Source organism: Euphorbia lathyris, chromosome 5 (assembly GCF_963576675.1).
Source record: "Euphorbia lathyris chromosome 5, ddEupLath1.1, whole genome shotgun sequence".
Lineage (NCBI taxonomy): Eukaryota > Viridiplantae > Streptophyta > Magnoliopsida > Malpighiales > Euphorbiaceae > Euphorbia > Euphorbia lathyris.
In genome coordinates, this window is record NC_088914.1 from 32300294 (window position 1) to 32317961 (window position 17668).

The window sequence follows — 17668 nt, forward strand, 5'->3', positions numbered from 1 at the left end:
GTTATCAGAAGCCCCCCCTAAAGGTATTAAAAGCTCTTTAGGGCTGTCTAAATGGTGTTTTATTTTTCTATCTTGGAGGAAAGTAGACCCGCCCTAGATGGGGGATCATATATGGAAATGATGCGCCTTTTGGGGCTTCCTTATGCGGGATCTTATGAACAAGATCCGCCCTATGTGGGATCATATATGGATATGATGCACTTTTAGGGGCTTTTGATTCCTTGTGGATAGGTGGCCAACCGTATCCATTGTTATCCTCTAGGGGCTTCTTGAGAGTTATATTTCCTTTAGAAAGGGAATAACCCGCCCTTTATGGGACCATTTGTTCCTACCGCATAGGATTATGATTCGCCTTAGGGACTTCTTTTCTTCAGTTCTGCCATATTGAGGAGAATGACCCGCCCTTAGGGATCAGTAAGAATGATCAGCCATTTAGGGACTTTTGTGCATTTTGTGGAGGCGAGACTTTGTTATTTCTATGATGAAGATGAGGATTCATTACTTTGATGAAAACGAGACTTCATTGTTTGGATAAAGACGAGGCTTCATTGATTGGATGAAGACGAGGCTTCATGAATTGGATGAAGACGAGGCTTCATTACTTGGAGATGAAGACGAGGCTTCATTATTTGGAGATGAAGACGAGGCTTCATTAGTTGGATGAACCCTTTGCTTTCCAGAACTATTTTTACTAATGCATTATATCTTTTAGCAAGTAATTTTCTAGAATCTGGTTTAGGATTTCTCCGATTGTTTAGGGTAGGTGGCCAGCCGTACCCCAATGTGTGAACCTTTGTGAAGGTTTAGAAGCTGTTCTATTCCTTCTAGAGGAAGTAAAGCTGCCTAGGGGATCAACTTGCTACCTATCTTTGAGGTGAAGCGATCCGCCCGTAGGACTTGTGAACCCTTCTTTGGGAAGGGAGTGAGAGAGTGTAAAGTCCTTGCGTCCAAGGAATGTTTTAACTCTTTCTCGAATGGTGATCATCTAAATATGGATCCGCCCATGAGAATGTTCTCCTATCTTTGAGGAGAAAGTTGAGGGTGTAATGATCTCATGTTTGAGAAGATTTTAACCCGCTTTTGATGGTGGTCAATTCTTTTCCTGTCTTTGAGGAGAGAGTTGAGCTCATTTGAAAGCTCCTGAGGGTCTGTGCTTCTTATCTTTGTGGAAAGGGGATCCGCCCGTGATGGGATCAATTGTCCTATCTTTGAGGTAATTGATCCGCCTGTGGAACTTTTCATTCGCCAGCCACTGCACGTATATCAGCACTAAAAGCTAGGCAAATGAATATAAGAAGTATGGCGAGAAAGAATAAATTATAAAATATAGGATACTATAACAGTTTAATGCACATATAAGAATATGTAAAAATACTGATTTTTAGGCCCATGGTTCCGTCTTTTCTGAGCAACTAGAACCGCATCCTCAATGATGTTTAACTTATGAGTAATCACATCTGGGCTTACTCCTGTGGGGGTCTCATTCTCCTATGTAAATACGCTTTCAGACTCAATGCGAACTTTTTTAACATCCTCTTTGATCTCAAGTTTTAATCCTTTGGCGATCCACACCCGCTTTCCATCAGCAATAAGGAGCGTTTCTGTGTCGCCCAAAGCTGTAGTGACAAGTTAATATTTCTCACCTTCGTCCTCTTTGGATTGTGGGCAGATTGATAGTGACGCCGAGTATAAGTCTCTTTAGCCACCTTTTGGTTCCCGCTAATCATTACTCCTCCTTTGCTGGTGGGAATGTACATTGTCAGACGACGGATGGAAATTAGGGCTGCAACCTCTGGCCCTTGGTCTGGATAGTGTGACCCGTCACTCCAATGATGTCAACAATGGTTGTTTCTATTTGGATCGGATCAACCTTTAGTTTGGCGAATGCACCTTTGGTGATGACATTGCGAGAACTGCCCGTGTCTTTACTCGCTTTATTTTATCTCCCATCCTTGAATTGCCATTGTTACTACCAATGCATCTGCATGTGGAGAGATTACTGGACCTGTTTCTGCAAAAGGAGCAATGGAGGGATGTTTTATCGAGAGCGGATATTTTTGCTTTTTCCACGGGTGGCCGATACACTGGTCCATCTGCTATGACATTAATGACACTTTTGAATTTATTTTTGGGATCTGTCTTCTGCTTGTCATCTTGTTATTTGTTATTCTGGACAAAGCTATCTAGTTTTCCAGCTCCCAGCAAGCTTCAGTGTGGTGGCCAACCAATGTGGTGGCCAACCTGTAATACGCTTTGGCGTTTCTTCCAACGGTTACATGCTCCCCTCCTTTGGGTTCGGGATATGTAATGTCTCGCTTATATTGAATCTTTTCTTTTATATTGTGGCAAGTTGGAAGCTTTAAACATTCTGTCTGCTTCGTACCCCAGGATCCGTGCTGTGAATGGTGAATTCATGTTAACTTGATGGCGTACCTTTCTGCATTGTTCTCTTGTCTATATAGAGAGGTATGCCCTCGTCTTTCAATCTCATCATCTGTGTGTTCAATGTTGAATCGTGATGGTAAATCCGGCTCTTGATCTTGATATCGATCATGTTGAGGTTATGCTTGGAGCTATGGTTTAACGCGGATGGATGTTGTCACAACCGTGGGAGCCATTTTATCTAGCTTCGAATATCTTGTCTCCGCATCCTTCAACATTTTGCTAACATAATAGATGGAGAACTGCTGACCTTCTTCTTCTTGAATAACCACGGTGCACATAGCTTTATCCATGATAGATTGATACAAATGCAGGTCTCCCCTTCAGATTGGTCTGCTCATCAAGGGTGGTTCTGCTAGGAATTGTTTTATACCTCGATATGCTTGTTGACAATCTTTCTAGTATGATGATCCACCCGTTCAACCTCTGGATCTTTCTCACCCATTGTGGGGTTTTCATTTAGGCGCTCTTTTCACCTTTTTCCTCGCATGGCTTTTATTTAGGCGCTCTTTTCACCTTTTTCCTCACAAGGCTTTTATTTTATCTGGATTTGCTCTAACTCCTTTTTGGCCAATGACATAGTCAAGGAATTTTTCTGAAGTGACTCTGCATATACACTTCTTTGGATTGAGCTTTATTTTTCATATCAGTGTTTGCACTGGTTGTAGTATTAGCAACTCCCTTATACCTGTGGGTTAGCACTGAAAGAACTCCAGAAGTGGGGCATACTCTGTCCATTATTAAAAGATTGTGATAAGTCATAAAAGCTATATTCACTTACCTTGGGGATCAATGGCTCGATCCATGGAACATACTTCATAGCAAAAGAATGTTCGCATTTGCCTTGTTGGCAAATATCATGTATGATGCAATTCTCTTTATGGAATTTTTAGTTCATCTTGGAATCAACTTAATAATTCCTTCACGTTGGTCCCTGACTCTAGAATGAGCTTAGTCAAAGGATAAAACCGAATAAATATTATATGTCAAACAAATTCATAATAGAATTTTAATCGTGCTTGTTTTAATAATAATATCACGTATAACGGTCATAACCATAAAGATTGCTACTGCACATGAATATCATAATGAATTCTTAATAAGTAACCATAATGAGAATGGTTTAAGAATAATGTCCTTTTGTATTTCAATGCGCATTAATATCCGAGATAGCATATTTATTTTAAACGTCATAAAAGTTATGACATTCTATATTGGGTAAGATATCTTACATAGTTGCTATTTACTTGCAATTAATATTGTGCATTCATACATTAATGGCATTCAGAGATCATTAAAGCCTCATTTGAATGAGGTGTAATTAAAGAAAGGTAAGTGATAATATAGTTATATATAAAATTACTCTTATATTATTTTATTTGTACGAATAAAATAAAAGAGAAAGGGTAATTTTGGAAGAAAAATACATGTACCATGATTCTCCTCCAATTTGGAGTGTAAGGAAAATTACTCAAAATCCACTCTCACCTACCTTCACATACAATCCTCCAATTTTTAAGGAATTCTCATGTATATCTTAAGAATTTTGCATAAATTAATGTTCTGATCCGAAACCGACACTTGCACTATTTTGTAGTTAGCTCAGGACATGAAAGTTTTGTTTATCCAATTTGGTAACTCATCAACCCATAATGGCCTTAATAGTTAGGGACAATTATAGGATAATTACAAATAGACTCAATATTTTCAAGTCCCTTGTGTTGGTAACAGAAATTCTAACAATGTCAAATAAACAGTTTTTATATGAATAGACACATCCTTGTAAAAAAAAGGGAATGAAATAACTGTTTGACAAAACAATATTCAAAAATATGAATTTTTGATATTAAAAGTACTATATAGGAGAAAAGCCATATATAGATGGTTAATTGTACAAGGAAAAACCAAATATGATTTTTTTTTTGTAATTTCTTCTAATAGTTATATGCATGTTCATCCAAAAGACCGACCAGATCTAAATCAATTGTAATTACATGAGCCCTTTTATGATATTTTAATATCAAATGACAAAATCACATTGAATGGATGATTTTTTTTTTTATAAATCCCAAGATTACGGGTCTTATACATGCGTTTGTACTAATTCAATGATAATATCATATTACACTTGTCATGCATAAAAATATGAGGGCATAGTAAGCATGCAAGATTTAATTAAAGATTTGTGTCTATGACTTCATCTTTCACAGTTTATTAGATTTATCATAATAACATGTAACGATATTCATAGCACTTTATAAGAGTGAGGGATCTCAATTTTCTTTAATTAAAAATGGAATAAGAAAGGGGAGGAAACTTATCTTTTTCCTCATAAAATTCCAGATTTAATGTAGAAAACTCTTTCCCACCAATATATGGAGAACTGTATCTTTGGATAGATTTGTTATACTGATTGAGCCAAAGTTTGAGATTGTGATTTCTATTCTGTTGACTCCATTGTTTTGTTCTTTATGAAACTCTATACAATCAAGATTTTGTGATCTTCTGTTTGTTAGAGATCCATGTTCACCGCACCAATTGATAACTCGGGGAAAAATCCTTGATTGGAGCACTTCCCTGTAAGGCGCCGTTGGGATCGGCCGGGGACACTCCGATGCCAAAGTCAGTAAGGAAGATCAAGAGAGCAAACTGAATTGACAAAGAGTAAGTGAATGTGTACCTTGATAGCCTAGGGATGTAGGCTATATATAGCTAGGAAGTCGTAACCTTCAGCAACTAGAAGGTCTCCATTAATGCTCCATTAATGGTGGTTACTGGTTACCTTTAAGCTGGCGGTTACTGGTTACCTTTAACCTGGCGGTTAGCTAATTGATAGCTCATTAATGGTCTTTATGGCCGAGTCGGCGGTTAGCCGTTACTATGATGAATCAGGTGAAAGAGGAGATTCGCCTCATAGGTTCGCCAGCGGATCTCACTGAGCTGAACCGTGGAGATCCGCCATCTGGTTCTTCTTGCGGCGTTCTTAAGGTGAATATCCCTTTTGGTCCTTGGGATAATATTCTGTCAGTAAGATGAATATCCCTTTTCGTATTCTTTGATCCGTCAAGGCGTATGTACGCTCTCCTTGAGAGCTATGGCGGGTCTCCGCAACTCGCTCTTATCGGGCGTATCTCGTTATGGCGTATCTCGCCATGGTCCACGTGGCGTGGCATAATGCTAGAGACTCCTTCCTTTTCCTCATTATTTGCATATTCTCCCCTGCATTAATTATCATTAATTCCACATTAATCATGTATAAATATCTCTTTTAGAAGGAATAATGGTTTGCCATTATTTCTATTAATTTTCCTTTATTCCTTATTCAAGAATAATTTGGGTTGTTATCAGAAGCCCCCCCTAAAGGTATTAAAAGCTCTTTAGGGCTGTCTAAATGGTGTTTTATTTTTCTATCTTGGAGGAAAGTAGACCCGCCCTAGATGGGGGATCATATATGGAAATGATGCGCCTTTTGGGGCTTCCTTATGCGGGATCTTATGAACAAGATCCGCCCTATGTGGGATCATATATGGATATGATGCACTTTTAGGGGCTTTTGATTCCTTGTGGATAGGTGGCCAACCGTATCCATTGTTATCCTCTAGGGGCTTCTTGAGAGTTATATTTCCTTTAGAAAGGGAATAACCCGCCCTTTATGGGACCATTTGTTCCTACCGCATAGGATTATGATTCGCCTTAGGGACTTCTTTTCTTCAGTTCTGCCATATTGAGGAGAATGACCCGCCCTTAGGGATCAGTAAGAATGATCAGCCATTTAGGGACTTTTGTGCATTTTGTGGAGGCGAGACTTTGTTATTTCTATGATGAAGATGAGGATTCATTACTTTGATGAAAACGAGACTTCATTGTTTGGATAAAGACGAGGCTTCATTGATTGGATGAAGACGAGGCTTCATGAATTGGATGAAGACGAGGCTTCATTACTTGGAGATGAAGACGAGGCTTCATTATTTGGAGATGAAGACGAGGCTTCATTAGTTGGATGAACCCTTTGCTTTCCAGAACTATTTTTACTAATGCATTATATCTTTTAGCAAGTAATTTTCTAGAATCTGGTTTAGGATTTCTCCGATTGTTTAGGGTAGGTGGCCAGCCGTACCCCAATGTGTGAACCTTTGTGAAGGTTTAGAAGCTGTTCTATTCCTTCTAGAGGAAGTAAAGCTGCCTAGGGGATCAACTTGCTACCTATCTTTGAGGTGGAGCGATCCGCCCGTAGGACTTGTGAACCCTTCTTTGGGAAGGGAGTGAGAGAGTGTAAAGTCCTTGCGTCCAAGGAATGTTTTAACTCTTTCTCGAATGGTGATCATCTAAATATGGATCCGCCCATGAGAATGTTCTCCTATCCTTGAGGAGAAAGTTGAGGGTGTAATGATCTCATGTTTGAGAAGATTTTAACCCGCTTTTGATGGTGGTCAATTCTTTTCCTGTCTTTGAGGAGAGAGTTGAGCTCATTTGAAAGCTCCTGAGGGTCTGTGCTTCTTATCTTTGTGGAAAGGGGATCCGCCCGTGATGGGATCAATTGTCCTATCTTTGAGGTAATTGATCCGCCTGTGGAACTTTTCATTCGCCAGCCACTGCACGTATATCAGCACTAAAAGCTAGGCAAATGAATATAAGAAGTATGGCGAGAAAGAATAAATTATAAAATATAGGATACTATAACAGTTTAATGCACATATAAGAATATGTAAAAATACTGATTTTTAGGCCCATGGTTCCGTCTTTTCTGAGCAACTAGAACCGCATCCTCAATGATGTTTAACTTATGAGTAATCACATCTGGGCTTACTCCTGTGGGGATCTCATTCTCCTATGTAAATACGCTTTCAGACTCAATGCGAACTTTTTTAACATCCTCTTTGATCTCAAGTTTTAATCCTTTGGCGATCCACACCCGCTTTCCATCAGCAATAAGGAGCGTTTCTGTGTCGCCCAAAGCTGTAGTGACAAGTTAATATTTCTCACCTTCGTCCTCTTTGGATTGTGGGCGGATTGATAGTGACGCCGAGTATAAGTCTCTTTAGCCACCTTTTGGTTCCCGCTAATCATTACTCCTCCTTTGCTGGTGGGAATGTACATTATCAGACGACGGATGGAAATTAGGGCTGCAACCTCTGGCCCTTGGTCTGGATAGTGTGACCCGTCACTCCAATGATGTCAACAATGGTTGTTTCTATTTGGATCGGATCAACCTTTAGTTTGGCGAATGCACCTTTGGTGATGACATTGCGAGAACTGCCCGTGTCTTTACTCGCTTTATTTTATCTCCCATCCTTGAATTGCCATTGTTACTACCAATGCATCTGCATGTGGAGAGATTACTGGACCTGTTTCTGCAAAAGGAGCAATGGAGGGATGTTTTATCGAGAGCGGATATTTTTGCTTTTTCCACGGGTGGCCGATACACTGGTCCATCTGCTATGACATTAATGACACTTTTGAATTTATTTTTGGGATCTGTCTTCTGCTTGTCATCTTGTTATTTGTTATTCTGGACAAAGCTATCTAGTTTTCCAGCTCCCAGCAAGCTTCAGTGTGGTGGCCAACCAATGTGGTGGCTAACCTGTAATACGCTTTGGCGTTTCTTCCAACGGTTACATGCTCCCCTCCTTTGGGTTCGGGATATGTAATGTCCCGCTTATATTGAATCTTTTCTTTTATATTGTGGCAAGTTGGAAGCTTTAAACATTATGTCTGCTTCGTACCCTAGGATCCGTGCTGTGAATGGTGAATTCATGTTAACTTGATGGCGTACCTTTCTGCATTGTTCTCTTGTCTATATAGAGCGGTATGCCCTCGTCTTTCAATCTCATCATCTGTGTGTTCAATGTTGAATCGTGATGGTAAATCCGGCTCTTGATCTTGATATCGATCATGTTGAGGTTATGCTTGGAGCTATGGTTTAACGCGGATGGATGTTGTCACAACCGTGGGAGCCATTTTATCTAGCTTCGAATATCTTGTCTCCGCATCCTTCAACATTTTGCTAACATAATAGATGGAGAACTGCTGACCTTCTTCTTCTTGAATAACCACGGTGCACATAGCTTTATCCATGATAGATTGATACAAATGCAGGTCTCCCCTTCAGATTGGTCTGCTCATCAAGGGTGGTTCTGCTAGGAATTGTTTTATACCTCGATATGCTTGTTGACAATCTTTCTAGTATGATGATCCTCCCGTTCAACCTCTGGATCTTTCTCACCCATTGTGGGGTTTTCATTTAGGCGCTCTTTTCACCTTTTTCCTCGCATGGCTTTTATTTAGGCGCTCTTTTCACCTTTTTCCTCGCAAGGCTTTTATTTTATCTGGATTTGCTCTAACTCCATTTTGGCCAATGACATAGTCAAGGAATTTTTCTGAAGTGACTCTGCATATACACTTCTTTGGATTGAGCTTTATTTTTCATATCAGTGTTTGCACTGGTTGTAGTATTAGCAACTCCCTTGTACCTGTGGGTTAGCACTGAAAGAACTCCAGAAGTGGGGCATACTCTGTCCATTATTAAAAGATTGTGGTAAGTCATAAAAGTTATATTCACTTACCTTGGGGATCAATGGCTCGATCCATGGAACATACTTTATAGCAAAAGAATGTTCGCATTTGCCTTGTTGGCAAATATCATGTATGATGCAATTCTCTTTATGGAATTTTTAGTTCATCTTGGAATCAACTTAATAATTCCTTCACGTTGGTCCCTGACTCTAGAATGAGCTTAGTCAAAGGATAAAACCGAATAAATATTATATGTCAAACAAATTCATAATAGAATTTTAATCGTGCTTGTTTTAATAATAATATCACGTATAACGGTCATAACCATAAAGATTGCTACTGCACATGAATATCATAATGAATTCTTAATAAGTAACCATAATGAGAATGGTTTAAGAATAATGCCCTTTTGTATTTCAATGCGCATTAATATCCGAGATAGCATATTTATTTTAAACGTCATAAAAGTTATGATATTCTATATTGGGTAAGATATCTTACATAGTTGCTATTTACTTGCAATTAATATTGTGCATTCATACATTAATGGCATTCAGAGATCATTAAAGCCTCATTTGAATGAGGTGTAATTAAAGAAAGGTAAGTGATAATATAGTTATATATAAAATTACTCTTATATTATTTTATTTGTACGAATAAAATAAAAGAGAAAGGGTAATTTTGGAAGAAAAATACATGTACCATGATTCTCCTCCAATTTGGAGTGTAAGGAAAATTACTCAAAATCCACTCTCACCTACCTTCACATACAATCCTCCAATTTTTAAGGAATTCTCATGTATATCTTAAGAATTTCGCATAAATTAATGTTCTGATCCGAAACCGACACTTGCACTATTTTGTAGTTAGCTCAGGACATGAAAGTTTTGTTTATCCAATTTGGTAACTCATCAACCCATAATGGCCTTAATAGTTAGGGACAATTATAGGATAATTACAAATAGACTCAATATTTTCAAGTCTCTTGTGTTGGTAACAGAAATTCTAACAATGTCAAATAAACAGTTTTTATATGAATAGACACATCCTTGTAAAAAAAAGGGAATGAAATAACTGTTTGACAAAACAATATTCAAAAGTATGAATTTTTGATATTAAAAGTACTATATAGGAGAAAAGCCATATATAGATGGTGAATTGTACAAGGAAAAACCAAATATGATTTTTTTGTAATTTCTTCTAATAGTTATATGCATGTTCATCCAAAAGACCGACCAGATCTAAATCAATTGTAATTACATGAGCCCTTTTATGATATTTTAATATCAAATGACAAAATCACATTGAATGGATGATTTTTTTTTTTTGTAAATCCCAAGATTACGGGTCTTATACATGCGTTTGTACTAATTCAATGATAATATCATATTACACTTGTCATGCATAAAAATATGAGGGCATAGTAAGCATGCAAGATTTAATTAAAGATTTGTGTCTATGACTTCATCTTTCACAGTTTATTAGATTTATCATAATAACATGTAACGATATTCATAGCACTTTATAAGAGTGAGGGATCTCAATTTTCTTTAATTAAAAATGGAATAAGAAAGGGGAGGAAACTTATCTTTTTCCTCATAAAATTCCAGATTTAATGTAGAAAACTCTTTCCCACCAATATATGGAGAACTGTATCTTTGGATAGATTTGTTATACTGATTGAGCCAAAGTTTGAGATTGTGATTTCTATTCTGTTGACTCCATTGTTTTGTTCTTTATGAAACTCTATACAATCAAGATTTTGTGATCTTCTGTTTGTTAGAGATCCATGTTCACCGCACCAATTGATAACTCGGGGAAAAATCCTTGATTGGAGCACTTCCCTGTAAGGCGCCGTTGGGATCGACCGGGGACACTCCGATGCCAAAGTCAGTAAGGAAGATCAAGAGAGCAAACTGAATTGACAAAGAGTAAGTGAATGTGTACCTTGATAGCCTAGGGATGTAGGCTATATATAGCTAGGAAGTCGTAACCTTCAGCAGCTAGAAGGTCTCCATTAATGCTCCATTAATGGTGGTTACTGGTTACCTTTAAGCTGGCGGTTACTGGTTACCTTTAACCTGGCGGTTAGCTAATTGATAGCTCATTAATGGTCTTTATGGCCGAGTCGGCGGTTAGCCGTTACTGTGATGAATCAGGTGAAAGAGGAGATTCGCCTCATAGGTTCGCCAGCGGATCTCACTGAGCTGAACCGTGGAGATCCGCCATCCGGTTCTTCTTGCGGCGTTCTCAAGGTGAATATCCCTTTTGGTCCTTGGGATAATATTCTGTCAGTAAGATGAATATCCCTTTTCGTATTCTTTGATCCGTCAAGGCGTATGTACGCTCTCCTTGAGAGCTATGGCGGGTCTCCGCTACTCGCTCTCATCGGGCGTATCTCGTTATGGTGTATCTCGCCATGGTCCACGTGGCGTGGCATAATGCTAGAGACTCCTTCCTTTTCCTCATTATTTGCATATTCTCCCCTGCATTAATTATCATTAATTCCACATTAATCATGTATAAATATCTCTTTTAGAAGGAATAATGGTTTGCCATTATTTCTATTAATTTTCCTTTATTTCTTATTCAAGAATAATTTGGGTTGTTATCAAGGTTGTACGCATGTAATTTACCCTAAGATTCTTAGTTTAATTGTATTATATTTAGTTATAATATGATTTTATTTAGTTAACTTTAAAACCTCCTAAATTGAATTCTCAAAATATCACATTCAATTCAATAATTTCAATCAATTCAATCAACCTTAAAATCAAAACCCCTAAATATCATCCATTAAAGCTAAAATTTAACATATAACCAATTAAATTTAAAATCCCTAAACTAAATTTAATTGAACCCTCAAAATATCACATTCCATTCAATAATTTCAATCAATTCAATAAATCTTAAAATCAAAACCCCTAAATATCATCAATTCAATTAGAGACCCTAACCATCACATTATCAATTCAATTTAATCAAAATCCCTAAAATCAAAACCTTAAATTAAAAACTTACATGTCTATCTCTCTTCTGTGTCTTCCCCAACTGCCGGCGGCGGTGACAGTGGAATTTCCCTCACCAGCAGCGACAATCCGTGGCAGCAGCAGCAGTTCTTAAAGCGGAATCCCAATGATCAAAACTTTTTCTCCTTATCCTGCAAGTTTGGCTTCAAAACTGGAATTCATAGCCTTCGCTCAACATCTCAATAGTCGAAGCAACATAATCATCACTCATTTAAACTCCAAATGTATAGACTACACAGATAATCGAATGAAACCCAATGATGCAAAGTAATTTAAGCTTACTTTTACCAAGGCATTATTTTCTTATCCAATCACGAAACTCAAAAATACGCATTTTATCATCAACTATAATTAGATAAAAAAGAGGAGAAAAATTAAGAAAGAGGAGAGAGAGAAGAGAGAGAAAGAATGAGAAAAAAAAGATTAGAGAGATATGGAGAAGATGATATATTTGATTTTTTTTTTAATTGGTTTTGTTTGTAAGAATTAGATAATAATCTGATTAATTTATAAAATAAGTAAATATAAAGACAAAATCAACTCTTTTTTCTTTGATTTTTGACTTTTTTAACACCATTAGTAAATTTTGACTGTGTTTGCTAACGGAATCAACCTCAAGGTACCTACCTGTTTATCAACTTTTAAACCACATAGTGTGTGTTTGAAAATGACATAAACCACAAGGTTTATTTTTATACTTTTTCCAAAAATATTTATGCTGTAAAGTGTTTTTAATTAAATGAATGTCAAACAAGTAATTTTCCTAAAAAAACACCCTAATATAACTCAAACGACATCATTTTGTTATAACCCTAAAAAAGCAAAAAAAAATTACAGATGGAGGCTCCCAGCCATCTTCATCTTCTGCATCATCATGGCTGGGAGGCTCCCAGCCATGGCGGTTTCTTTGAGAACCAATGGTGGGGCAACCCTACTATGTGGTTTTCCGGAGGGCCGGAGCATCCCTAATGTGAGGTTGTAACTTGGGGGTGCCACATGGGATAATTTATACCCAAAAGTTACAACCCATTAGAGAGCATTTATTACTTCAAAAAATTTGAAGGTAAAAAAAATATAAAAATAAAAGAATAATGATGGATTCATAAATTTACACACTAAAAAGCCTCTTTATGCTTTATAGGTGGGCCCCTAGAGAGTAAAAGTTTGTAACCAAACTTAGTAACAAACTATATTTGTTAACAAGCTCTCTAGTGCTTGGTTACAACCAATTGGTAGAAAGTAACAACCAATTTGGTTGCATTAGAGATGCTCTAGCTCTCCCTAGCTCCACCCCTATCGTCCGCGACTCATCTCATTACTGTGTTCAGTAAAATTGTAATTTTTTCTATTTCTGCTTTAACACACTTGTATGTGAACCGTAAGTTTTTCACTTGATTTTGAGAAAAAAAAAACATTTATTTTTCTCAATTTAATTTTCTAAAAAATTGAGAGGAGTGTTTCAAAAGTACCTAATGAAATGAGTATCGAAAAATATTCACTTGGTAGTTTCTAGATTGTAAGAACGACATTGGCTTGATTCTTATCCCGGAAAAGAATCGGATAAAGGAAATTCTCAAAATGTGTCCTCTGAGAGATGAAGTAGACCAGAGCTGCTGAACCTCTATAAACGATTGTTGGAAAAATGACAATGTAAGTTGTAATTATTTATCAACTTAAAAGTTAAATATATAATGGAGAGATGGAGTTTTTAATAACAAGTAATATATCATTGTATTATATTTCATGAGATCATTCCAATCCTATATTGTAAGCTCAAAACAAATAAATAATTAATGAGAAAATTTATACTCAAAGTGAACCACTTAAAATGGTTGTGTAGATGAGAAAAAAAACGCAAGCCCATTGTCTAACATTGAGTTTGGAAGACTTTCAAAAAGTTTATAACTTAAATTCATTTACAAGACTTAAAATAAAAACTAGAGGAAATGTTCTTTCACACACATTGGTGAAAATCAAGCTCCAATGAGCTTGAGCATATACCCACTTATCATGGGCGATAAGGATGTTGAACCGAAATGGACTCTCTCGAGTCGACCTCCTTTTGGACGGTTAGTAATTTTTATTCCTCTAAAAATAATTGTTCATATTTTTTTTTTGGTTTTTGGTTAAACCATCCGGTACTCCAAACCACATTGGCCGACTAATCCGGATTCGGGGCGGGTCCAAAGATTACGGTATTTAAACCCCTCCCAATCACCGTTGTGGGGGATCGATCCTGAGACCGCCCTACCAAGCGCAGCCCCATGCTACCACTGTGCCAACCAACGATTGGTAATTGTTCATATTTTTTAATTATACATCTATTGAATACTAATTATTATTAAATTGGAAATTAATTGATTAATATTGTAAAGCATTTTAACGATCCTCTATATGACCCTTATTCTATTCTAATTGTAGAACACACTTACAGACAGTTCAAAATAATTTATTATTTGAGCCTAGAGAAATATTTTATGTCATCCCTCTCTCTTCATTTCTACGTATACTTATTTCTGGTGATCTCTATACATGCAATTCAAGTTTCACTCACATATCTTTTGTATCGGAGACGATTCCCAACAACGGCAAAACATGTCTGATTGAGACTAATTCTATCAGGCCTTATATTTCTCTTCCGTTCAATTTCATATTCCTCTAAAGTTTTATCATATTCAGTTTATTGTAACTTTTATTATTTATATTCTTAAATTCAATAAAATTATTATTTCGTTCCTGTTATTCTTTCTTTGTTAATTGATATTGCTAACAATCCTAAGACCGACCATATGTTTTTTTCAAATATGTTTTTTTCAAATAAACGAACATGGATACCTTGAAATATTGCCTTAACGAACCAATAATTTAATTTTGGAATGTTAGGATGATATATATTAATCTGGGAATGCGGAACAATGATCTGGATCTTCGTCGGGAGGGTCTGGCTTCTTCGGGAGTCGTCTCTGCGCCGGGAACGGTCCCTGCGGATACTCCGAAGATTAAGACAGTTAGTGGTTCAAGAGAGTATTCTAATCAAATGAGAGTGAGGTAGGAAATTAGTTACCCGATCCACTCTTCTTCCTTCTTTGGTGTATTTATAGCGGATTGACTTGGGCCTGTGGGCCTTCTGTTGTCCTGGCCCATTCGCTGGTCGGGCATCGCTAGGCCTCTTGGGCCTAAGTGACATTCCGAATCAAGTAGTCTCCCCCGGCTATGTTAGCCGAGTATTGCATGCGAGGAGACGAGGAGTTCAGTGGTTTATTCTCTTGTAACGAATGGTTGACAGCTGTATGCAAAGGTGCCCGATTTCCTAATAGAGACCTTTCAGATTGATGCATGCGCTTGTGGGGTTTAGCGCGCCATTTATTGCCCCTTCATTAAATGCTCCTGCATGCGCCGTCAAAAGATCTTGAATAACGTGCTTTGCCGGCGCCTCCATTCTTGGTTGGATATAAAATGCAAGGGGAGGCCCTTTTTCGTCTTATTTCGCCAAAATTTCTTTCCCTTGTGTGATTTGACCATCTCGCTTTTCCTTTGGAGCCGCTATTTCCTGCCGATATTTCCGTCGGTGTTCTGCCGTTTACTCGCGCTTGCTAGGCACCGGGCATATTAGTTGACGGAGCTCTGCTGAAGATTCACTACGACGCTTGTCGTAACCTTTGCGAGGTTAGTCGTACCTCTTATTTCTCATATCTTTAGCTCTTTTGTTTATTTGTTTTTGCTGGGGAGGGGGAGTATGTCAGAGGGTTCTTCACGGGGAGCCCTGAGAAGACTGCCGCCAGTGACACCGGGTGATTTTACACTGCGCGACGCTTCGCGGACGCGGGTCGTAAAACGAAAAAGGCGGGCGAATGCGGGAGAGGAGAATGTTTCTGCTATAAGAAATAGAAAGAAGATCGTGGAGCGTGCGCCGCCTAGTGTCGAGCGGCCGTTAGGAGGAGTTGATGCCGGTGTTCTTGAGGTAGTGGTTATAGTACCAGAGGGTTTAATAACCGAAGAGCGTCCACTGGCCTCGATTTATGAGGAAATGCGCCAGAGGGTATGGATGCATGATGCGAGGGTCACTAGTGTTGATGGTCGGCGGTTTGAGGGAGTATAGCAGCCAAAAAGACCGGAAACTTTTTCGGTGGACGATGCGCACAGTATCATTCTCTTCGCGGACTTAGCTGCTATCTCCGCGGTGTATCGATTGGGGAAACCATACGAGCTAGTTACGCTCGGAGAAGACATCCGTGCTCATCATACGGGCGGCACGAATGAGCTCGTGGTTTACGAGGAGCAATTGGAATCGGGGATGCGGTTGCCCCTGCTTCCTTTTTTCCGTGGAGGTTCTAAAGGAGTATGACATGTGCCCTGGTCAGATCCATCTGAATGGGTGGAGGATGATGGTGGCCTTCTACTCGTTATGTCGATCAGTTGGATACCGGGCAACTGGGTTGGTATTTCGTGAGTTCTTTCGGCCAAATAAGAGGCCCCGATCGCAACATGTCACCTTCTCGCATCAGAAGTTTAAGGTGATTGGCGGTTTGAAGGACAAAGTTCATGAATATAGGCACCGCTACTTTTTAGTGCCTAAACTGGACGGTGACTTCCCTTTTCGAGTAGTGTGGAACGAGGAGCCTATGGATTCCAGTCGTTGGCTGAAACCTCGAGAAAAGTTGCCTTTTGAGGAGCGGCTCGTGACATATTTAAAGGGGTTTCCGACAGATAAAGATCGTAAGCAAGACATGGACGAGCTTGTGCGTCACTTCCTGGCCGTCAGGTACTATATCTGGAACCAATGGCGAATGGCCCAGTTATCTGGATGGACAACAGCGGACTTTGAGAACTGGAAATGCGGGTACAACTTCAAAGCCGGAGAGTTGGCGGAACTAGAGGCGATTTCCGTGAACATCGCTGTTGTAGGTGAGGGGTCGGGGTTGTAGGTTTTGTTCATTTCGTCCTATATATTTTATGTGTGGTCTAAACTTTCCGTTCGTTCTTGCCGTGCAGGTCCAGGAGATCCCCGTGTCAATATGGATTTTGATCCGAATGAGTTCGGTGTTGGCCTCGACACTACAGAGGAAGCATTTGGCGTTGCCTCCGGATCCCTGGCGTCATTTTCTTCGCTTGAGGATGCAAACCAAGTGGTTCAGAGTATGGGGGGCGTGCTTGGGACGCATGAGGACCTTGACGCTGCTGGTGACATTCCGCAAGGGATGCCCGTGGTAGAGAAAGAGGCTGAGCAAACCGCGGAGGTGATGGCTGTCGAAGAGGAACAGGTCGAGAATCAGCTTCAGGGGCCCCTTACCCGAAAACGCAAGAAAGACAAGGGTAAGGCCGTTGCTGGAACAGAAAACGAAAAGATATATGCTGGAGATGATATCGTTGGGGAAAGAGACGGCTCTAAACGGGCGTGTACCGATGGTGGGTCCGATCTTGGAGCGGGGATGATGGATCATGTAGGCGATCATCCGGAGATGATGAAAATAATGGATGTCAAGATTGCCAAGTTCCGGGAATATGTTATGGGCTTGTCGGTTCACTCCGATATGACGACGTCTGAACTTGCTCGGGCGATGGCTCGCGTAGCAAAGGTGGCGGGAGAAGTTTCCCGAATGGACGGTGTGACCAAGATGAACCTTGGCGTGGAGACCCTATCGGCGCTTGGTGTGGTAAGCTCTCTTGACCTTCTCGCTTAAGTT